We start from the raw sequence: 25,213 nt of genomic DNA on the forward strand, positions 1-25,213 counted from the left end.
CCCCATAGCCCAAACTTGCTCTAGTCTATTCCTTGGAACACGTGTTCCACTTTCCGGCCTTGACTGCTCTCCATACCATCACACCACTCCAAAGCTCATACTTGCTCTAGTCTAATCCCTGGAACACGTGTTCCCCTTCTAGGCCATGACTGGTCCCCATACCATCACACCACTCCATAGCCCATACTTGCTCTAGTCTACGACCTGGGACACATGTTCCCCTTCTCGGCCATGACTGGTCCTGATACCATCACAACATTCCATAGCCCATACTTGCTCTAGTCTACTCCATGGAATACGTGTTCCCCTTCCCGGCCTTGACTGGTCGCCATACTATCACACCACCCCATAGCCCATACTTGCTCCAGTATACTCCCTGGAACACGTGTTCCGTTTTCCGGCCTTGACTTGCCCCCATACCATCACACCACTCCAAAGCTCATACTTGCGCTAGTCTACTTCCTGGAACACGTGTTCCACTTCCCGGCCTTGACTGGTCCCCATACCATCACACTACTCCATAGCCCATACTTGCTCTAGTCTAATCACTGGAACACGTGTTCCCCTGCTCGGCTATGACTGGTCCCCATATCATCACACCACTCCATAGCCCATACTTGCTCTAGTCTACTCCTGGAACACGTGTTCCCCTTCTCGGCATTGAGTGGTCCCCATACCATCACACCACTCCATAGCCCATACTTGCACTAGTCTACTCCCTAGAACACGTGTTCCCCTTCTCGGCCATTACTGGTCCCCATACCATCATACCACTCCAAAGCTCATACTTGCTCTAGTCTACTCCCTGGAACTCGTGTTCCCCTTCTCGACATTGACTGGTCCCCATACCATCACACCACCCCATAGCCCATACTTGCTCTAGTCTACTCCCTGGAACACGTGTTCCCCTTCCCGGTCTTGATAGGTCCGCATACCATCACACCACTCCATAGCCCATACTTGCTGCAGTCTACTCCCTGGAACACGTGTTACCCTTCCCGGCCATGACTTGTCCCCATACCATCACCCCACCCCATAACCCATACTTGCTCTAGTCTACTCTCTGGAACACGAGTTCCCCTTCCCGGCCTTGACTGGTCCCCATACCATCACCCCACCCCATAACCCATACTTGCTCTAGTCTACTCCCTGGAACACGTGTTCCCCTTCCCGGCCTAGACTGGTCCCCTTACCATCACACCACTCCATAGCCCATACTTGCTCTAGTCGAATCCCTGGAACACGTGTTCCCCTACTCGGCATTGACTAGTCCCCATACCATCACACCACTCCATAGCCCATACTTGTCCTAGTCTTCATCCTGGAACACATGTTCCCCTTCTCGGCCATGACTGGTCCCGATAACATAACACCACCCCATAGCCCAAACTTGCACTAGTCTATTCCTTGGAACACGTGTTCCACTTCCCGGCCTTGAATGCTCTCCATACCATCACACCACTCCAAAGCTCATACTTGCTCTAGTCTAATCCCTGGGACACGTGTTCCCCTTCTAGGCCATGACTGGTCCCCATACCATATCACCACTCCATAGCCCATACTTGCTCTAGTCTACGACCTGGGACACATGTTCCCCTTCTCGGCCATGACTGGTCCCGATACCATCACAACATTCCATAGCCCATACTTGCTCTAGTCTACTCCATGGAATACGTGTTCCCCTTCCCGGCCTTGACTGGTCGCCATACGATCACACCACCCCATAGCCCATACTTGCTCCAGTCTACTCCTTGGAACACGTGTTCCGTTTTCCGGCCTTGACTTGCCCCCATACCATCACACCACTCCAAAGCTCATACTTGCGCTAGTCTACTCCCTGGAACACGTGTTCCACTTCCCGGCCTTGACTGGTCCCCATACCATCACACTACTCCATAGCCCATACTTGCTCTAGTCTAATCACTGGAACACGTGTTCCCCTGCTCGGCTATGACTGGTCCCCATATCATCACACCACTCCATAGCCCATACTTGCTCTAGTCTACTCCCGGAACACGTGTTCCCCTTCTCGGCATTGAGTGGTCCCCATACCATCACACCACTCCATAGCCCATACTTGCACTAGTCAACTCCCTGGAACACGTGTTCCCCTTCTCGGCCATGACTGGTCCCCATACCATCATACCACTCCAAAGCTCATACTTGCTCAAGTCTACTCCCTGGAACACGTGTTCCCCTTCCCGGCCTTGACTTGTCCCCATACCATCACACCACTCCATAGCCCATACTTGCTCTAGTCTAATCCCTGGAACACATGTTCCCCTTCTAGGCCATGACTGGTCCCCATACCATCACACCTCTCCATAGCCCATACTTGCTCTAGTCTACTCCTGGAACACGTGTTCTCCTTCTTGGCCATGACTGATCCCCTTAGCATCACAGCACTCCATAGCCCATACTTGCCCTAGTCTACACCCTGGATCACATGTTCCCCTTCTCGGCCATGACTGGTCGCAATACCATCACACCACACCATAGCCCATACTTGCTCTACTGTACTCCCTGGAAAATGTGTTCCCCTTCCCGGCCTAGACCGGTCTCCAACCATCACACGACTCCATTGCCCATACTTGCTCTAGTCTACTCCCTGGAACACGTGTTCCCATTCTAGGCCATGACTGGTCCCCATACCATCACAACACTCCATAGCCCATACTTGCTCTAGTCTACGACCTGGAACACGTGTTCCCCTTCTCGGCCATGACTGGTCCCGATACCATCACACCATTCCATAGCCCATACTTGCTCAAGTCTCCTCCCTGGAATATGTGTTCCCCATCCCGGCCTTGACTGGTCCCCATACGATCAGACCACCCCATAGCCCATACTTGCTCCAGTCTACTCCCTGGAACACGTGTTCCGTTTCCCGGTCTTGACTTGTCCCCATACCGTCACACCACTCCAAAGCTCATACTTGCTAAGTCTACTATCTGGAACACGTGTCCCCCTTCCCGGCCTTGACTAGTCCCCATACCATCACACCACTCCATACCCATACTTGCTCTAGTCTACACCCTGGAACACGTGTTCAACTTCTCGGACTTGACTGGTCCCCATACCATCACACCACTCCATAGCCCATACTTGCTCTAGTCTATTCCCTGGAACACGTGTTCCCCTTCTTGGCCATGTCTGGTCCCCTTAGCATCACAGCACTCCATAGCCCATACTTGCCCTAGTCTACACCCTGGATCACATGTTCCCCTTCTCGGCCATGACTGGTCGCAATACCATCACACCACTCCATAGCCCATACTTGCTCTACTGTACTCCCTGGAAGACGTGTTTCCCTTCCCGGCCTAGACTGGTCCCCATACCATCACACCACCCGATAGCCCATACTTGCCCTAGTCTACTCCCTGGAACACGTGTTCCCCTTCCCGGCCTTGACTGCTCCCCAACCATCTCACCACTCCATAGCCCATAGTTGCTCTAGTCTACTCCATGGAACACGTGTTCCCCTTCTCGGCCATGACTAGTCCCCATACCATCACACCACTACGTAGCCCATACTTCCACTAGTCTACTCCCTGGAACACGTGTTCCACTTCCCGACCTTGACTTGTCCCCATACCTTCACACCACTCCATAGCCCATACTTGCTCTAGTCTACGACCTGGGACACATGTTCCCCTTCTCGGCCATGACTGGTCCCGATACCGTCACAACATTGCATAGCCCATACTTGCTCTAGACTATTCCCTGGAATACGTGATCGCCTTCCCGGCCTTGACTGGTCGCCATACGATCACACCACTCCAAAGCTCATACTTGCTCTAGTATACTATCTGTAACAGGTGTCCCCCTTCCCGGACTGCCTGTTCCCCATACCATCACACCACTCCATATTCCATACTTGCTCTAGTCTACTTCCTGGATTACGTGTTTCCCTTCCCGGCCTTGCCTGTTTCCCATACCATCAGGACACTCCATAGCCCATACTTGCTCTAGTCTACTCCCTGGAGCATGTGTTCCCGTTCTCTGCCATGACTGGTACCCATACCATCACACCACTCCATGGCCCATACTTGCTGTAGTCTACTCCCTGGAACATGTGTTCCCCTTCTCGGCCATGACTAGTCCCCATACCATCACACCACTATATAGCCGATACTTGCTGTAGTCTACTCCCCGGAACACGTGTTCCCCTTCCCGGCCTTGAATTGTCCCCATACCATCACACCACTACATAGCCGATACTTGCTCTAGTCTACTCCTTGGATCACGAGTTCCCCGTCTCGGCCATGACTGGTTCCCTTAGCATCACCGCACACCATAGCCCATCCTTGCACTAGTCTACGACCTGGGACACATGTTCCCCTTCTCGGCCATGACTGGTCCCGATACCATCACAACATTCCATAGCCCATACTTGCTCTAGTCTACTCCCTGGAATACGTGTTCCCCTTCCCGGCCTTGACTGGTCGCCATACGATCACACCACCCCATAGCCCATACTTGCTTCAGTCTACTCCCTGGAACACGTGTTCCGTATTCCGGCCTTGACTTGTCCCCATACCATCACACCACTCCAAAGCTCATACTTGCTCTAGTCTACTCACTGGAACACGTGTTCCACTTCCCGGCCTTGACTGGTCCCCATACGATCACACCACTCCACAGCTCATACTTGCTCTAGTCTACTCCCTGGAACACGTGTTCCACTTCCCGGCCTTGACTGGTCCCCATACCATCAACACAACCCCATAACCCGTACTTGCTCTAGTCTACCCTCTGGAACACGAGTTCCCCTTCCCGGCCTTGACTGGTCCCCATACCAACACCCCACCCCATAACCCATACTTGCTCTAGTCTACTCCCTGGAACACGTGTTCCCCTTCCCGGCCTTGACTGGTCCCCATACCATCACACCACTCCATAGCCAATACTTGCTCTAGTCGAATCCCTGGAACACGTGTTCCCCTTCTCGGCATTGACTGGTCCCCATACCATCACACCACTCCATAGCCCATACTTGCCCTAGTCTACATCCTGGAACACATGTTCCCCTTCTCGGCAATGACTGGTCCCGATAACATAACACCACCCCATAGCCCATACTTGCTCTAGTCTACTCCTTGGAACACGTGTTCCACTTCCCGGCCTTGACTGCTCTCCATACCATCACACCACTCCAAAGCTCATACTTGCTCTAGTCTAATCCCTGGAGCACGTGTTCCCCCTCTCGGCAATGACTAGTTCCCATATCATCACACCACTCCATAGCCCGTAGTTGCTCCAGTCTACGACCTGGAACACGTGATCCCCTTCCCGGCCTTGACTGGTCCCCATACCATCACACCACTCCATAGCCCATACTTGCTCTAGTCTACTCCTTGGAACACGTGTTCCACTTCCCGGCCTTGACTTGTCCCCATACCATCACACCACTCCATAGCCCATACTTGCTCTGGTCTACTCCCTGGAATACGTGTTCCCCTTCCCGGCCTTGACTGGTCCCCATACCATCACACAACCCCATAGGCCGTACTTGCTCTATTCTACTTCTTGGAACATGAGTTCCCCGTCTCGGCCATGACTGGTCCCCTTAGCAACACCCCACTCCATAGCCTATACTTGCTGTAGTCTACACCCTGGAACACGTGTTCCCTTTATCGGCCATGACTGGTCCCCATATCATCACACCAGTCCATAGCCCATACTTGCTCTAGTCTGCTCCCTGGAACACGTGTTCCCCTTCTCGACCATGACTGGTCCCCATACCATAACACCACCCCTTAGCCCATACTAGTTCTAGCCTATACCCTGGAACACGAGATCCCCTTCTCGGCATTGACTGGTCCCCATACTATCACACCACTCCAAGGCTCATACTTGCTCTAGTCTACTCCCAGGATCAAATGTTCCCTTTCTCGGCCATGACTGGTCGCAATACCATCACACCACACCATAGCCCATACTTGCTCTACTGTACTCCCTGGAACACGTGTTCCCCTTCCCGGCCTAGACTTGTCCCCATATCATGACACCACTCCATAGCCCATACTTGCTCTAGTCTACTCCCTGGAACACGTGTTCCCCTTCTCGGCATTGACTGGTCCCCATACCATCACACCACTCCAAAGCTCATACTTGCTCTAGTCTAATCCCTGGAACATGTGTTCCCCTTCTAGGCCTTGACTGGTCCCCATACCATCACACCATTCCATAGCCCATACTTGCTCTAGTCTCCTCCCTGGAACATGTGTTCCCCTTCCCGGCCTTGACTGGTCCCCATACGATCACACCACCCCATAGCCCATACTTGCTCCAGTCTACTCCCTGGAAAACGTGTTCCGTTTCCCGGCCTTGACTTGTCCCCATACCATCACACCACTCCAAAGCTCATACTTGCTCTAGTCTACTATCTGGAACACGTGTCCCCCTTCCCGGCCTTGACTAGTCCCCATACCATCACACCACTCCATACCCATACTTGCTCTAGTGTATACCTGGAACACGTGTTCAACTTCTCGGACTTGACTGGTCCCCATACCAATCCACCACTCCATAGCCCATACTTGCTCTAGACTACTCACTGGAATACGTGTTCCCCTTCTCGGCCATGACTGGTCCCCATACCATCTCACCACTCCATACCCATACTTGCTCTAGTCTACACCCTGGAACACGTGTTCAACTTCTCGGACGTGACTGGTCCCCATACCATCACACCACTCCATAGCCCATACTTGCTCTAGTCTACTCCCTGGAACACGTGTTCCCCTTCTTGGCCATGACTGGTCCCCTTAGCATCACAGCACTCCATAGCCCATACTTGCCCTAGTCTACACCCTGGATCACATGTTCCCCTTCTTGGCCATGACTGGTTGCAATACCATCACACGACACCATAGCCCATACTTGCTCTACTGTACTCCCTGGAACACGTGTTCCCCTTACCGGCCTAGACTGGTCCCCAACCATCACACCACTCCATAGCCCATACTTGCTCTAGTCTACTCCCTGGAACACGTGTTCCCCTTCTAGGCCATGACTGGTCCCCATTCCATCACACCACTCCATAGCCCATACTTGCTCTACTGTACTCCCTGGAAGACGTGTTCCCCTTCCCGGCCATGACTAGTCCCCATACCATCACACCACTACATAGCCCATACTTCCTCTAGTCTACTCCTTGGAACATGTGTTCCAATTCCCGGCCTTGACGTCTCCCCATACCATCACACCACTCCATAGCCCATACTTGCTCTAGTCTACTCCGTGGAACACGTGTTCCCCTGCTCGGCATTGACTGGTACCCTAAACCATCACACCACTCCAAATCTCATAGTTGCTCTAGTCTAATCCCTGGAACACGTGTGCTCCTTCCCGGCCTTGACTGGTCCCCATACCATCACACAACCCCATAGGCCATACTTGCTCTAGTCTACTTCTTGGAACACTAGTTCCGCGTCTTGGCCATGACTTGTCCCCTTAGCATCACCCCACTCCATAGCCCATACCTGCTCTAGTCTATACCCTGGAACACGTGCTCCCCTTCCCGGCCTAGACTGGTCCCCAATCATCACACCACTCCATAGCCCATACTTGTTCTAGTCTACTCGCTGGAACACGTGTTCCCCTTCTCGGCATTGTCTGGTCCCCATAACATCACACCACTCCATAGCCCATACTTGCTCTAGTCTACTCTCTGGAACACGAGTTCCCCTTCCCGGCCTTGACTGGTCCCCATACCATCACACCACCCGATAGCCCATACTTGCTGTAGACTACTCCCTGGAACACGTGTTCCCCCTTCCCGGCCTTGACTGCTCCCCAACCATCACACCACTCCATAGCCCATAGATGCTCAAGTCTACTCCCTGGAACACGTGTTCCCCTTCTCGGCCATGATTAGTCCCCATACCATCACACCACTACATAGCCCATACTTGCTCTAGTCTACTCCCTGGAACACGTGTTCCACTTCCCTGCCTTGACTGGTCCCCATACCATCACACCACTCCAAAGCTCATACTTGCTCTAGTCTACTCCCTGGAACACATGTTCCCCTTCTAGGCCATGACTGGTCCCCATACCATCACACCACTCCATAGCCCATACTTGCTCTAGTCTACGACCTGGAACACATGTTCCCCTTCTCGGCCATGACTGGTCCCGATACCATCACAACATTCCATAGCCCATACATGCTCTAGTCTCCTCCCTGGAATACGTGTTCCCCTTCCCGGCCTTGACTGGTCCCCATACGATCACACCACCCGATAGCCCATACTTGCTCCGGTCTACTCCCTGGAACACGTGTTCCGTTTTCCGGCCTTGACTTGTCCCCATACCATCACACCACTCCAAAGCTCATACTTGCTCTAGTATACTATCTGTAACAGGTGTCCCCCTTCCCAGACTGACTGTTCCCCATACCATCACACCACTCCATATTCTATACTTGCTCTAGTCTACTCCCTGGATTACGTGTTTCCCTTCCCGGCCTTGCCTGTTTTCCATACCATCAGGACACTCCATAGCCCATACTTGCTCTAGTCTACTCCCTGGAGCACGTGTTCCCGTTCTCTGCCATGACTGGTACCCATACCATCACACCACTCCATTGCCCATACTTGCTGTAGTCTACTCCCTGGAACACGTGTTCCCCTTCTCGGCCATGACTAGTCCCCATACCATCACACCACTATATAGCCCATACTTGCTCTAGTCTACTCCTTGGAACACGTGTTCCCCGTCTCGGCCATGACTGGTTCCCTTAGCATCACTTCACACCATAGTGCATCCTTGCTCTAGTCTACACCCTGGATCACATGTTCCCCTTCTCGGCTATGACTGGTCGCAATACAATCACACCACACCATAGCCCATACTTGCTGTACTGTACTCCCTGGAACACATGTTCCCCTTCCCGGCCTAGACTGGTCCCCATACCATCACACCACTCCATAGCCCATACTTGCTCTAGACTAGTCCCTGGAACACGTGTTCCACTTCCCGGCCTTGACTGGTCCCCAACCATCACACCACTCCATAGCCCATACTTGCTCTAGACTAGTCCCTGGAACACGTGTTCCCCTTCCCGGCCTTGTCTGGTCCCCAACCATCACACCACTCCATAGCCCATACTTGCTCCAGTCTACTCCCTGGAAAACGTGTTCCGTTTCCCGGCCTTGACTTGTCCCCATACCATCACACCACTCCAAAGCTCATACTTGCTCTAGTCTACTATCTGGAACACGTGTCCCCCTTCCCAGCCTTGACTAGTCCCCATACCATCACACCACTCCATACCCATACTTGCTCTAGTGTATACCTGGAACACGTGTTCAACTTCTCGGACTTGACTGGTCCCCATACCAATCCACCACTCCATAGCCCATACTTGCTCTAGACTACTCACTGGAATACGTGTTCCCCTTCTCGGCCATGACTGGTCCCCATACCATCTCACCACTCCATACCCATACTTGCTCTAGTCTACACCCTGGAACACGTGTTCAACTTCTCGGACGTGACTGGTCCCCATACCATCACACCACTCCATAGCCCATACTTGCTCTAGTCTACTCCCTGGAACACGTGTTCCCCTTCTTGGCCATGACTGGTCCCCTTAGCATCACAGCACTCCATAGCCCATACTTGCCCTAGTCTACACCCTGGATCACATGTTCCCCTTCTTGGCCATGACTGGTTGCAATACCATCACACGACACCATAGCCCATACTTGCTCTACTGTACTCCCTGGAACACGTGTTCCCCTTACCGGCCTAGACTGGTCCCCAACCATCACACCACTCCATAGCCCATACTTGCTCTAGTCTACTCCCTGGAACACGTGTTCCCCTTCTAGGCCATGACTGGTCCCCATTCCATCACACCACTCCATAGCCCATACTTGCTCTACTGTACTCCCTGGAAGACGTGTTCCCCTTCCCGGCCATGACTAGTCCCCATACCATCACACCACTACATAGCCCATACTTCCTCTAGTCTACTCCTTGGAACAATTCCCGGCCTTGACGTCTCCCCATACCATCACACCACTCCATAGCCCATACTTGCTCTAGTCTACTCCGTGGAACACGTGTTCCCCTGCTCGGCATTGACTGGTACCCTAAACCATCACACCACTCCAAATCTCATACTTGCTCTAGTCTAATCCCTGGAACACGTGTGCTCCTTCCCGGCCTTGATTGGTCCCCATACCATCACACAACCCCATAGGCCATACTTGCTCTAGTCTACTTCTTGGAACACTAGTTCCGCGTCTTGGCCATGACTTGTCCCCTTAGCATCACCCCACTCCATAGCCCATACCTGCTCTAGTCTATACCCTGGAACACGTGCTCCCCTTCCCGGCCTAGACTGGTCCCCAATCATCACACCACTCCATAGCCCATACTTGTTCTAGTCTACTCGCTGGAACACGTGTTCCCCTTCTCGGCATTGTCTGGTCCCCATAACATCACACCACTCCATAGCCCATACTTGCTCTAGTCTACTCTCTGGAACACGAGTTCCCCTTCCCGGCCTTGACTGGTCCCCATACCATCACACCACCCGATAGCCCATACTTGCTGTAGACTACTCCCTGGAACACGTGTTCCCCCTTCCCGGCCTTGACTGCTCCCCAACCATCACACCACTCCATAGCCCATAGATGCTCAAGTCTACTCCCTGGAACACGTGTTCCCCTACTCGGCATTGACTAGTCCCCATACCATCACACCACTCCATAGCCCATACTTGCCCTAGTCTTCATCCTGGAACACATGTTCCCCTTCTCGGCCATGACTGGTCCCGATAACATAACACCACCCCATAGCCCAAACTTGCACTAGTCTATTCCTTGGAACACGTGTTCCACTTCCCGGCCTTGAATGCTCTCCATACCATCACACCACTCCAAAGCTCATACTTGCTCTAGTCTAATCCCTGGAACACGTGTTCCCCTTCTAGGCCATGACTGGTCCCCATACCATCACACCACTCCATAGCCCATACTTGCTCTAGTCTACGACCTGGGACACATGTTCCCTTTCTCGGCCATGACTGGTCCCGATACCATCACAACATTCCATAGCCCATACTTGCTCTAGTCTACTCCATGGAATACGTGTTCCCCTTCCCGGCCTTGACTGGTCGCCATACGATCACACCACCCCATAGTCCATACTTGCTGCAGTCTCCTCCCTGGAACACATGTTCCGTTTTCCGGCCTTGACTTGTCCCCATACCATCACACCACTCCAAAGCTCATACTTGCGCTAGTCTACTCCCTGGAACACGTGTTCCACTTCCCGGCCTTGACTGGTCCCCATACCATCACACTACTCCATAGCCCATACTTGCTCTAGTCTAATCACTGGAACACGTGTTCAAATTCTCGGACTAGACTGGTCCCCATACCATCACACCACTCCATAGCCCATACTTGCTCTAGTCTAATCCCTGGAACACATGTTCCCCTTCTAGGCCATGACTGGTCCCCATACCATCACACCTCTCCATAGCCCATACTTGCTCTAGTCTACTCCCTGGAACACGTGTTCCCCTTCTCGGCATTGTCTGGTCCCCATAACATCACACCACTCCATAGCCCATACTTGCTCTAGTCTACTCTCTGGAACACGAGTTCCCCTTCCCGGCCTTGACTGGTCCCCATACCATCACACCACCCGATAGCCCATACTTGCTGTAGACTACTCCCTGGAACACGTGTTCCCCCTTCCCGGCCTTGACTGCTCCCCAACCATCACACCACTCCATAGCCCATAGATGCTCAAGTCTACTCCCTGGAACACGTGTTCCCCTTCTCGGCCATGATTAGTCCCCATACCATCACACCACTACATAGCCCATACTTGCTCTAGTCTACTCCCTGGAACACGTGTTCCACTTCCCTGCCTTGACTGCTCCCCATACCATCACACCACTCCAAAGCTCATACTTGCTCTAGTCTACTCCCTGGAACACATGTTCCCCTTCTAGGCCATGACTGGTCCCCATACCATCACACCACTCCATAGCCCATACTTGCTCTAGTCTACGACCTGGAACACATGTTCCCCTTCTCGGCCATGACTGGTCCCGATACCATCACAACATTCCATAGCCCATACTTGCTCTAGTCTCCTCCCTGGAATACGTGTTCCCCTTCCCGGCCTTGACTGGTCCCCATACGATCACACCACCCGATAGCCCATACTTGCTCCGGTCTACTCCCTGGAACACGTGTTCCGTTTTCCGGCCTTGACTTGTCCCCATACCATCACAGCATTCCAAAGCTCATACTTGCTCTAGTATACTATCTGTAACAGGTGTCCCCCTTCCCAGACTGACTGTTCCCCATACCATCACACCACTCCATATTCTATACTTGCTCTAGTCTACTCCCTGGATTACGTGTTTCCCTTCCCGGCCTTGCCTGTTTCCCATACCATCAGGACACTCCATAGCCCATACTTGCTCTAGTCTACTCCCTGGAGCACGTGTTCCCGTTCTCTGCCATGACTGGTACCCATACCATCACACCACTCCATTGCCCATACTTGCTGTAGTCTACTCCCTGGAACACGTGTTCCCCTTCTCGGCCATGACTAGTCCCCATACCATCACACCACTATATAGCCGATACTTGCTGTAGTCTACTCCCTGGAACACGTGTTCCCCTTCTCGGCCATGACTAGTCCCCATACCATCACACCACTATATAGCCCATACTTGCTCTAGTCTACTCCCTGGAACACGTGTTCCCCGTCTCGGCCATGACTGGTTCCCTTAGCATCACTTCACACCATAGCGCATCCTTGCTCTAGTCTACACCCTGGATCACATGTTCCCCTTCTCGGCTATGACTGGTCGCAATACAATCACACTACACCATAGCCCATACTTGCTGTACTGTACTCCCTGGAACACATGTTCCCCTTCCCGGCCTAGACTGGTCCCCATACCATCACACCACTCCATAGCCCATACTTGCTCTAGACTAGTCCCTGGAACACGTGTTCCACTTCCCGGCCTTGACTGGTCCCCAACCATCACACCACTCCATAGCCCATACTTGCTCTAGACTAGTCCCTGGAACACGTGTTCCCCTTCCCGGCCTTGACTGGTCCCCAACCATCACACCACTCCATAGCCCATACTTGCTCTAGACTAGTCCCTGGAACACGTGTTCCACTTCCCGGCCTTGACTTGTCCCCATACCTTCACACCACTATATAGCCCATGCTTGCTCTAGTCTACTCCCTGGAAAACGTGTTCCCCTTCTCGGCCATGACTAGTCCCCATTCCATCTCACCTCTATATAGCCGATACTTGCTGTAGTCTACTCCCTGGAACACGTGTTCCCCTTCTCGGCCATGACTAGTCCCCATACCATCACACCACTATATAGCCCATACTTGCACTAATCTAACCCCTGGAAAACGTGTTCCCCTTCCCGGCTTTTAATTGTCCCCATACCATCACACCACTCCATAGCTCATACTTGCTCTAGTCTAAAGCCTGGAACACGAGTTCCCCGTCTCGGCATTGACTGGTCCCCATACCATCACACCACTCCATAGCTCATACTTGCTGTAGTCTACACCCTGGAGCACATGTTCCCCTTCTCGGCCATGACTGGTCGCAATACAATCACACCACACCATAGCCCATACTTGCTCTACTGTACTCCCTGGAACACATGGTCCCCTTCCCGGCCTAGACTGGTCCCCAACCATCACACCAGTCCATAGCCCATACTTGCTCTAGTCTAACCCCTGGAACACGTGTTCCCCTTCCCGGCTTTTACTTGTCCCCATACCATCACACCACTCCATAGCCCATTCTTGCTCTAGTCTACACCCTGGAACACGTGTTCAACTTCTCGGACTTGACTGGTCTCCATACCATCACACCACTCCATAGCCCATACTTGCTCTAGTCTACTCCCTGCAACACGTGTTCCCCTTCCCAGCCTTGACTGGTCCCGATACCATCACACCACTCCATAGCCCATACTTGCTCTAGTCTACTCCCTGCAACACGTGTTCCCCTTCCCGGCCTTGACTGGTCCCGATACCATCACAACATTCCATAGCCCATACTTGCTCTAGTCTACTCCATGGAATACGTGTTCCCCTTCCCGGCCTTGACTGGTCGCCATACTATCACACCACCCCATAGTCCATACTTGCTGCAGTCTACTCCCTGGAACACATGTTCCGTTTTCCGGCCTTGACTTGTCCCCATACCATCACACCACTCCAAAGCTCATACTTGCGCTAGTCTACTCCCTGGAACACGTGTTCCACTTCCCGGCCTTGACTGGTCCCCATACCATCACACTACTCCATAGCCCATACTTGCTCTAGTCTAATCACTGGAACACGTGTTCAAATTCTCGGACTAGACTGGTCCCCATACCATCACACCACTCCATAGCCCATACTTGCTCTAGTCTAATCCCTGGAACACATGTTCCCCTTCTAGGCCATGACTGGTCCCCATACCATCACACCTCTCCATAGCCCATACATGCTCTAGTCTACTCCCTGGAACACGTGTTCCCCTTCTCGGCATTGTCTGGTCCCCATAACATCACACCACTCCATAGCCCATACTTGCTCTAGTCTAGTCTCTGGAACACGAGTTCCCCTTCCCGGCCTTGACTGGTCCCCATACCATCACACCACCCGATAGCCCATACTTGCTCTAGTCTAATCCCTGGAACACATGTTCCCCTTCCCGGCCTAGACTGGTCCCCAACCATCACACCACTCCATAGCCCATACTTGCTCTAGTCTAACCCCTGGAACACGTGTTCCCCTTCCCGGCTTTTACTTGTCCCCGTACCATCACACCACTCCATAGCCCATTCTTGCTCTAGTCTACACCCAGGAACACGTGTTCAACTTCTCGGACTTGACTGGTCTCCATGCCATCACACCACTCCATAGCCCATACTTGCTCTAGTCTACTCCCTGCAACACGTGTTCCCCTTCCCAGCCTTGACTGGTCCCGATACCATCACACCACTCCATAGCCCATACTTGCTCTAGTCTACTCCCTGCAACACGTGTTCCCCTTCCCAGCCTTGACTGGTCCCCATACCATCACACCACTCCATAGCCCATACTTGCTCTAGTCTACGACCTGGAACACATGTTCCCCTTCTCGGCCATGACTGGTCCCGATACCATCACAACATTCCATAGCCCATACTTGCTCTAGTCTCCTCCCTGGAATACGTGTTCCCCTTCCCGGCCTTGACTGGTCCCCATACGATCACACCACCCGATAGCCCATACTTGCTCCGGTCTACTCCCTGGAACACGTGTTCCGTTTTCCGGCCTTGACTTGTCCCCATACCATCACAGCATTCCAAAGCTCATACTTGCTCTAGTATACTATCTGTAACAGGTGTCCCCCTTCCCAGACTGACTGTTCCCCATACCATCACACCACTCCATATTCTATACTTGCTCTAGTCTACTCCCTGGATTACGTGTTTCCCTTCCCGGCCTTGCCTGTTTCCCATACCATCAGGACACTCCATAGCCCATACTTGCTCTAGTCTACTCCCTGGAGCACGTGTTCCCGTTCTCTGCCATGACTGGTACCCATACCATCACACCACTCCATTGCCCATACTTGCTGTAGTCTACTCCCTGGAACACGTGTTCCCCTTCTCGGCCATGACTAGTCCCCATACCATCACACCACTATATAGCCCATACTTGCACTAATCTAACCCCTGGAAAACGTGTTCCCCTTCCCGGCTTTTAATTGTCCCCATACCATCACACCACTCCATAGCTCATACTTGCTCTAGTCTAAAGCCTGGAACACGAGTTCCCCGTCTCGGCATTGACTGGTCCCCATACCATCACATCACTCCATAGCTCATACTTGCTGTAGTCTACACCCTGGAGCACATGTTCCCCTTCTCGGCCATGACTGGTCGCAATACAATCACACCACACCATAGCCCATACTTGCTCTACTGTACTCCCTGGAACACATGGTCCCCTTCCCGGCCTAGACTGGTCCCCAACCATCACACCAGTCCATAGCCCATACTTGCTCTAGTCTAACCCCTGGAACACGTGTTCCCCTTCCCGGCTTTTACTTGTCCCCATACCATCACACCACTCCATAGCCCATTCTTGCTCTAGTCTACACCCTGGAACACGTGTTCAACTTCTCGGACTTGACTGGTCTCCATACCATCACACCACTCCATAGCCCATACTTGCTCTAGTCTACTCCCTGCAACACGTGTTCCCCTTCCCAGCCTTGACTGGTCCCGATACCATCACACCACTCCATAGCCCATACTTGCTCTAGTCTACTCCCTGCAACACGTGTTCCCCTTCCCTGCCTTGACTGGTCCCCATACCATCAACATAACCCCATAACCCATACTTGCTGTAGTCTACTCTCTGGAACACGAGTTCCCCTTCCCGGCCTTGACTGGTCCCCATACCATCACCCCACCCCATAACCCATACTTGCTCTAGTCTACTCCCTGGAACACGTGTTCCCCTTCCCGGCCTTGACTGGTCCCGATACCATCACAACATTCCATAGCCCATACTTGCTCTAGTCTACTCCATGGAATACGTGTTCCCCTTCCCGGCCTCGACTGGTCGCCATACTATCACACCACCCCATAGTCCATACTTGCTGCAGTCTACTCCCTGGAACACATGTTCCGTTTTCCGGCCTTGACTTGTCCCCATACCATCACACCACTCCAAAGCTCATACTTGCGCTAGTCTACTCCCTGGAACACGTGTTCCACTTCCCGGCCTTGACTGGTCCCCATACCATCACACCACTCCAAAGCTCATACTTGCGCTAGTCTACTCCCTGGAACACGTGTTCCACTTCCCGGCCTTGACTGGTCCCCATACCATCACACTACTCCATAGCCCATACTTGCTCTAGTCTAATCACTGGAACACGTGTTCAAATTCTCGGACTAGACTGGTCCCCATACCATCACACCACTCCATAGCCCATACTTGCTCTAGTCTAATCCCTGGAACACATGTTCCCCTTCTAGGCCATGACTGGTCCCCATACCATCACACCTCTCCATAGCCCATACATGCTCTAGTCTACTCCCTGGAACACGTGTTCCCCTTCTCGGCATTGTCTGGTCCCCATAACATCACACCACTCCATAGCCCATACTTGCTCTAGTCTAGTCTCTGGAACACGAGTTCCCCTTCCCGGCCTTGACTGGTCCCCATACCATCACACCACCCGATAGCCCATACTTGCTCTAGTCTAATCCCTGGAACACATGTTCCCCTTCCCGGCCTAGACTGGTCCCCAACCATCACACCACTCCATAGCCCATACTTGCTCTAGTCTAACCCCTGGAACACGTGTTCCCCTTCCCGGCTTTTACTTGTCCCCGTACCATCACACCACTCCATAGCCCATTCTTGCTCTAGTCTACACCCAGGAACACGTGTTCAACTTCTCGGACTTGACTGGTCTCCATGCCATCACACCACTCCATAGCCCATACTTGCTCTAGTCTACTCCCTGCAACACGTGTTCCCCTTCCCAGCCTTGACTGGTCCCGATACCATCACACCACTCCATAGCCCATACTTGCTCTAGTCTACTCCCTGCAACACGTGTTCCCCTTCCCAGCCTTGACTGGTCCCCATACCATCAACATAACCCCATAACCCATACTTGCTGTAGTCTACTCTCTGGAACACGAGTTCCCCTTCCCGGCCTTGACTGGTCCCCATACCATCACCCCACCCCATAACCCATACTTGCTCTAGTCTACTCCCTGGAACACGTGTTCCCCTTCCCGGCCTTGACTGGTCCCGATACCATCACAACATTCCATAGCCCATACTTGCTCTAGTCTACTCCATGGAATACGTGTTCCCCTTCCCGGCCTTGACTGGTCGCCATACTATCACACCACCCCATAGTCCATACTTGCTACAGTCTACTCCCTGGAACACATGTTCCGTTTTCCGGCCTTGACTTGTCCCCATACCATCACACCACTCCAAAGCTCATACTTGCGCTAGTCTACTCCCTGGAACACGTGTTCCACTTCCCGGCCTTGACTGGTCCCCATACCATCACACTACTCCATAGCCCATACTTGCTCTAGTCTAATCACTGGAACACGTGTTCAAATTCTCGGACTAGACTGGTCCCCATACCATCACACCACTCCATAGCCCATACTTGCTCTAGTCTAATCCCTGGAACACATGTTCCCCTTCTAGGCCATGACTGGTCCCCATACCATCACACCTCTCCATAGCCCATACTTGCTCTAGTCTACTCCCTGGAACACGTGTTCCCCTTCTCGGCATTGTCTGGTCCCCATAACATCACACCACTCCATAGCCCATACTTGCTCTAGTCTACTCTCTGGAACACGAGTTCCCCTTCCCGGCCTTGACTGGTCCCCATACCATCACACCACCCGATAGCCGATACTTGCTGTAGACTACTCCCTGGAACACGTGTTCCCCTTCTCGGCCATGATTAGTCCCCATACCATCACACCACTACATAGCCCATACTTGCTCTAGTCTACTCCCTGGAACACGTGTTCCACTTCCCTGCCTTGACTGGTCCCCATACCATCACACCACTCCAAAGCTCATACTTGCTCTAGTCTACTCCCTGGAACACATGTTCCCCTTCTAGGCCATGACTGGTCCCCATACCATCACACCACTCCATAGCCCATTCTTGCTCTAGTCTACACCCTGGAACACGTGTTCAACTTCTCGGACTTGACTGGTCTCCATGCCATCACACCACTCCATAGCCCATACTTGCTCTAGTCTACTCCCTGCAACACGTGTTCCCCTTCCCAGCCTTGACTGGTCCCGATACCATCACACCACTCCATAGCCCATACTTGCTCTAGTCTACTCCCTGCAACACGTGTTCCCCTTCCCAGCCTTGACTGGTCCCCATACCATCAACATAACCCCATAACCCATACTTGCTGTAGTCTACTCTCTGGAACACGAGTTCCCCTTCCCGGCCTTGACTGGTCCCCATACCATCACCCCACCCCATAACCCATACTTGCTCTAGTCTACTCCCTGGAACACGTGTTCCCCTTCCCGGCCTTGACTGGTCCCGATACCATCACAACATTCCATAGCCCATACTTGCTCTAGTCTACTCCATGGAATACGTGTTCCCCTTCCCGGCCTTGACTGGTCGCCATACTATCACACCACCCCATAGTCCATACTTGCTGCAGTCTACTCCCTGGAACACATGTTCCGTTTTCCGGCCTTGACTTGTCCCCATACCATCACACCACTCCAAAGCTCATACTTGCGCTAGTCTACTCCCTGGAACACGTGTTCCACTTCCCGGCCTTGACTGGTCCCCATACCATCACACTACTCCATAGCCCATACTTGCTCTAGTCTAATCACTGGAACACGTGTTCAAATTCTCGGACTAGACTGGTCCCCATACCATCACACCACTCCATAGCCCATACTTGCTCTAGTCTAATCCCTGGAACATATGTTCCCCTTCTAGGCCATGACTGGTCCCCATACCATCACACCTCTCCATAGCCCATACTTGCTCTAGTCTACTCCCTGGAACACGTGTTCCCCTTTTCGGCATTGTCTGGTCCCCATAACATCACACCACTCCATAGCCCATACTTCCTCTAGTCTACTCTCTGGAACACGAGTTCCCCTTCCCGGCCTTGACTGGTCCCCATACCATCACACCACCCGATAGCCGATACTTGCTGTAGACTACTCCCTGGAACACGTGTTCTCCTTCTCGGCCATGATTAGTCCCCATACCATCACACCACTACATAGCCCATACTTGCTCTAGTCTACTCCCTGGAACACGTGTTCCACTTCCCTGCCTTGACTGGTCCCCATACCATCACACCACTCCAAAGCTCATACTTGCTCTAGTCTACTCCCTGGAACACATGTTCCCCTTCTAGGCCATGACTGGTCCCCATACCATCACACCACTCCATAGCCCATACTTGCTCTAGTCTACGACCTGGAACACATGTTCCCCTTCTCGGCCATGACTGGTCCCGATACCATCACAACATTCCATAGCCCATACTTGCTCTAGTCTCCTCCCTGGAATACGTGTTCCCCTTCCCGGCCTTGACTGGTCCCCATACGATCACACCACCCGATAGCCCATACTTGCTCCGGTCTACTCCCTGGAACACGTGTTCCGTTTTCCGGCCTTGACTTGTCCCCATACCATCACACCACTCCAAAGCTCATACTTGCTCTAGTATACTATCTGTAACAGGTGTCCCCCTTCCCAGACTGACTGTTCCCCATACCATCACACCACTCCATATTCTATACTTGCTCTAGTCTACTCCCTGGATTACGTGTTTCCCTTCCCGGCCTTGCCTGTTTCCCATACCATCAGGACACTCCATAGCCCATACTTGCTCTAGTCTACTCCCTGGAGCACGTGTTCCCGTTCTCTGCCATGACTGGTACCCATACCATCACACCACTCCATTGCCCATACTTGCTGTATTCTACTCCCTGGAACACGTGTTCCCCTTCTCGGCCATGACTAGTCCCCATACCATCACACCACTATATAGCCGATACTTGCTGTAGTCTACTCCCTGGAACACGTGTTCCCCTTCTCGGCCATGACTAGTCCCCATACCATCACACCACTATATAGCCCATACTTGCTCTAGTCTACTCCCTGGAACACGTGTTCCCCGTCTCGGCCATGACTGGTTCCCTTAGCATCACTTCACACCATAGCGCATCCTTGCTCTAGTCTACACCCTGGATCACATGTTCCCCTTCTCGGCTATGACTGGTCGCAATACAATCACACCACACCATAGCCCATACTTGCTGTACTGTACTCCCTGGAACACATGTTCCCCTTCCCGGCCTAGACTGGTCCACATACCATCACACCACTCCATAGCCCATACTTGCTCTAGACTAGTCCCTGGAACACGTGTTCCACTTCCCGGCCTTGACTGGTCCCCAACCATCACACCACTCCATAGCCCATACTTGCTCTAGACTAGTCCCTGGAACACGTGTTCCCCTTCCCGGCCTTGACTGGTCCCCAACCATCACACCACTCCATAGCCCGTACTTGCTCTAGACTAGTCCCTGGAACACGTGTTCCACTTCCCGGCCTTGACTTGTCCCCATACCTTCACACCACTATATAGCCCATGCTTGCTCTAGTCTACTCCCTGGAACACGTGTTCCCCTTCTCGGCCATGACTAGTCCCCATTCCATCACACCACTATATAGCCGATACTTGCTGTAGTCTACTCCCTGGAACACGTGTTCCCCTTCTCGGCCATGACTAGTCCCCATACCATCACACCACTATATAGCCCATACTTGCACTAATCTAACCCCTGGAAAACGTGTTCCCCTTCCCGGCTTTTAATTGTCCCCATACCATCACACCACTCCATAGCTCATACTTGCTCTAGTCTAAAGCCTGGAACACGAGTTCCCCGTCTCGGCATTGACTGGTCCCCATACCATCACACCACTCCATAGCTCATACTTGCTGTAGTCTACACCCTGGAGCACATGTTCCCCTTCTCGGCCATGACTGGTCGCAATACAATCACACCACACCATAGCCCATACTTGCTCTACTGTACTCCCTGGAACACATGGTCCCCTTCCCGGCCTAGACTGGTCCCCAACCATCACACCACTCCATAGCCCATACTTGCTCTAGTCTAACCCCTGGAACACGTGTTCCCCTTCCCGGCTTTTACTTGTCCCCATACCATCACACCACTCCATAACCCATACTTGCTCTAGTCTACACCCTGGAACACGTGTTCAACTTCTCGGACTTGACTGGTCTCCATGCCATCACACCACTCCATAGCCCGTACTTGCTCTAGTCTACTCCCTGCAACACGTGTTCCCCTTCCCAGCCTTGACTGGTCCCGATACCATCACACCACTCCATAGCCCATACTTGCTCTAGTCTACTCCCTGCAACACGTGTTCCCCTTCCCAGCCTTGACTGGTCCCCATACCATCAACATAACCCCATAACCCATACTTGCTGTAGTCTACTCTCTGGAACACGAGTTCCCCTTCCCGGCCTTGACTGGTCCCCATACCATCACCCCACCCCATAACCCATACTTGCTCTAGTCTACTCCCTGGAACACGTGTTCCCCTTCCCGGCCTTGACTGGTCCCGATACCATCACAACATTCCATAGCCCATACTTGCTCTAGTCTACTCCATGGAATACGTGTTCCCCTTCCCGGCCTTGACTGGTCGCCATACTATCACACCACCCCATAGTCCATACTTGCTGCAGTCTACTCCCTGGAACACGTGTTCCGTTTTCCGGCCTTGACTTGTCCCCATACCATCACACCACTCCAAAGCTCATACTTGCGCTAGTCTACTCCCTGGAACACGTGTTCCACTTCCCGGCCTTGACTGGTCCCCATACCATCACACTACTCCATAGCCCATACTTGCTCTAGTCTAATCACTGGAACACGTGTTCAAATTCTCGGACTAGACTGGTCCCCATACCATCACACCACTCCATAGCCCATACTTGCTCTAGTCTAATCACTGGAACACATGTTCCCCTTCTAGGCCATGACTGGTCCCCATACCATCACACCTCTCCATAGCCCATACTTTCTCTAGTCTACTCCCTGGAACACGTGTTCCCCTTCTCGGCATTGTCTGGTCCCCATAACATCACACCACTCCATAGCCCATACTTGCTCTAGTCTACTCTCTGGAACACGAGTTCCCCTTCCCGGCCTTGACTGGTCCCCATACCATCACACCACCCGATAGCCCATACTTGCTGTAGACTACTCCCTGGAACACGTGTTCCCCCTTCCCGGCCTTGACTGCTCCCCAACCATCACACCACTCCATAGCCCATAGATGCTCAAGTCTACTCCCTGGAACACGTGTTCCCCTTCTCGGCCATGATTAGTCCCCATACCATCACACCACTACATAGCCCATACTTGCTCTAGTCTACTCCCTGGAACACGTGTTCCACTTCCCTGCCTTGACTGGTCCCCATACCATCACACCACTCCAAAGCTCATACTTGCTCTAGTCTACTCCCTGGAACACATGTTCCCCTTCTAGGCCATGACTGGTCCCCATACCATCACACCACTCCATAGCCCATACTTGCTCTAGTCTACGACCTGGAACACATGTTCCCCTTCTCGGCCATGACTGGTCCCGATACCATCACAACATTCCATAGCCCATACTTGCTCTAGTCTCCTCCCTGGAATACGTGTTCCCCTTCCCGGCCTTGACTGGTCCCCATACGATCACACCACCCGATAGCCCATACTTGCTCCGGTCTACTCCCTGGAACACGTGTTCCGTTTTCCGGCCTTGACTTGTCCCCATACCATCACACCACTCCAAAGCTCATACTTGCTCTAGTATACTATCTGTAACAGGTGTCCCCCTTCCCAGACTGACTGTTCCCCATACCATCACACCACTCCATATTCTATACTTGCTCTAGTCTACTCCCTGGATTACGTGTTTCCCTTCCCGGCCTTGCCTGTTTCCCATACCATCAGGACACTCCATAGCCCATACTTGCTCTAGTCTACTCCCTGGAACACGTGTTCCCCTTCTCGGCCATGACTAGTCCCCATACCATCACACCACTACATAGCCCATACTTGCTCTAGTCTACTCCTTGGAACATGTGTTCCAATTCCCGGACTTGACTTCTCCCCATATCATCACACCACTCCATAGCCCATACTTGCTCTAGTCTACTCCCTGGAACACGTGTTCCCCTGCTCGGCATTGACTGGTACCCTAAACCATCACACCACTCCAAATCTCATACTTGCTCTAGTCTAGTCCCTGGAACACGTGTTTCCCTTCCCGGCCTTGCCTGTTTCCCATACCATCAGGACACTCCATAGCCCATACTTGCTCTAGTCTACTCCCTGGAACACGTGTTCCCCTTCTCGGCCATGACTAGTCCCCATACCATCACACCACTACATAGCCCATACTTGCTCTAGTCTACTCCTTGGAACATGTGTTCCAATTCCCGGACTTGACTTCTCCCCATATCATCACACCACTCCATAGCCCATACTTGCTCTAGTCTACTCCCTGGAACACGTGTTCCCCTGCTCGGCATTGACTGGTCCCCATACCATCACCCCACCCCATAACCCATACTTGCTCTAGTCTACTCCCTGGAACACGTGTTCCCCTTCCCGGCCTTGACTGGTCCCGATACCATCACAACATTCCATAGCCCATACTTGCTCTAGTCTACTCCATGGAATACGTGTTCCCCTTCCCGGCCTTGACTGGTCGCCATACTATCACACCACCCCATAGTCCATACTTGCTGCAGTCTACTCCCTGGAACACGTGTTCCGTTTTCCGGCCTTGACTTGTCCCCATACCATCACACCACTCCAAAGCTCATACTTGCGCTAGTCTACTCCCTGGAACACGTGTTCCACTTCCCGGCCTTGACTGGTCCCCATACCATCACACTACTCCATAGCCCATACTTGCTCTAGTCTAATCACTGGAACACGTGTTCAAATTCTCGGACTAGACTGGTCCCCATACCATCACACCACTCCATAGCCCATACTTGCTCTAGTCTAATCACTGGAACACATGTTCCCCTTCTAGGCCATGACTGGTCCCCATACCATCACACCTCTCCATAGCCCATACTTTCTCTAGTCTACTCCCTGGAACACGTGTTCCCCTTCTCGGCATTGTCTGGTCCCCATAACATCACACCACTCCATAGCCCATACTTGCTCTAGTCTACTCTCTGGAACACGAGTTCCCCTTCCCGGCCTTGACTGGTCCCCATACCATCACACCACCCGATAGCCCATACTTGCTGTAGACTACTCCCTGGAACACGTGTTCCCCCTTCCCGGCCTTGACTGCTCCCCAACCATCACACCACTCCATAGCCCATAGATGCTCAAGTCTACTCCCTGGAACACGTGTTCCCCTTCTCGGCCATGATTAGTCCCCATACCATCACACCACTACATAGCCCATACTTGCTCTAGTCTACTCCCTGGAACACGTGTTCCACTTCCCTGCCTTGACTGGTCCCCATACCATCACACCACTCCAAAGCTCATACTTGCTCTAGTCTACTCCCTGGAACACATGTTCCCC

At 52.6% G+C, this 25,213-nt stretch overlaps 1 protein-coding gene across 5 annotated transcripts in view; it reads left to right on the forward strand.

The window, feature by feature from the left end:
* Positions 1-25,213, forward strand: part of LOC132386010 (F-box/LRR-repeat protein 20-like) — a 434,516-nt gene that overhangs the window by 240,524 nt on the left and 168,779 nt on the right. The gene's annotated exons all lie outside the window — the stretch shown is intronic.

This window comes from Hypanus sabinus (assembly GCF_030144855.1).
Source record: "Hypanus sabinus isolate sHypSab1 chromosome Y unlocalized genomic scaffold, sHypSab1.hap1 SUPER_Y_unloc_11, whole genome shotgun sequence".
NCBI lineage: Eukaryota > Metazoa > Chordata > Chondrichthyes > Myliobatiformes > Dasyatidae > Hypanus > Hypanus sabinus.